The following is a 1,204-nucleotide window of genomic DNA, read 5'->3' on the forward strand; positions in this document are numbered from 1 at the left end:
AATATGATGTGGAGTGGATGGTACAGAAACATGTCTCCTCCTCAAATGCCATAACATCTTGACTAGTAAAGATGGTCCCTTGATCGGTTATAATGGTTTTTGGTAGGGTAAATCTATAAAATTATAAGATGCCTAATGAAGTTAATGATGGTAGGCTAATTTACTGATATCGTAGGCACCGCTTCTACCTACTTAGTAAAATAATTTGTAGCCACAATAACAAACTCATAACTTGCTGATGAACTTGGACAAATTTGGTTGATCAAGTACATGGCCCAACTCCTAAATGGCTACCGTTTGACACTGCAGTGTAACTCCACCATCGTAACTCTCTATATTAGCTCATGTCTTTGACATGTTTGGCACCCCTTAACGTACCTTATGCATTCTTCTAATATCTTTGGCTAATATAATTCATGCCTAATGATCAACCATCGCATCTTTAGACCTACCTAATGAGTTCCACAAATTCCTTCATGGACCTTGCCCATTGCCAACATGGAGGCTTCCATACCAATACACCATAGTAGCAATCTATCAGGCTATTTCTTACACAAATCGTCACCTATCAATATATAAATGATGACCTTCAACTTCACCTTCCTCCCAGTCTTGGCTGAAGAGTTTATCAAGTATTAGATGATGGGGTGCCTCGAGTCTCCGTGGTTGACATCTAGGTTATATACTTCACATAGTGCTTGTACATCAACTTATCTTTTGAACATAGATGGCAGAAGTTTTTTCTCCATAGTAATGAATTTAACATAGACATCTTTAGCTATTTTAACTCTGAAGCTATCTATGCCAACTCATTAGCTTCTTAGTTTTCCATTGGGGGATCAAACTTCAAGGTGACTTTAGTGAAACTTTTATTCAACTTCATTGCCTTCTGAGCACTTGTAGTGAATTCGCTGATATCTCTTATGATGGATGCCTGCAAGTGTCTAGTCTCCTCCTCAATATCTACCATCCTTTTGTATTGACTAGTCACTATAAAATGAGTGTCAGAGACATCATGCCTCAATTTAGTAATTATCTGTGTTAAAAAAAATATAAGGCTTAATCTTTGACAGTCTATCAGGCTGTTTCTTACACAGATCGTCACCTATCAATATATAAATGATGACCTTCAACTTCACCTTCCTCCTAGTCTTGACTAAAGAGTTTATCCAATATTGGATGATGGGGTGCCTCGAGTCTCCGT

Source organism: Phoenix dactylifera, unplaced genomic scaffold (assembly GCF_009389715.1).
Source record: "Phoenix dactylifera cultivar Barhee BC4 unplaced genomic scaffold, palm_55x_up_171113_PBpolish2nd_filt_p 000654F, whole genome shotgun sequence".
Taxonomy (NCBI): domain Eukaryota; kingdom Viridiplantae; phylum Streptophyta; class Magnoliopsida; order Arecales; family Arecaceae; genus Phoenix; species Phoenix dactylifera.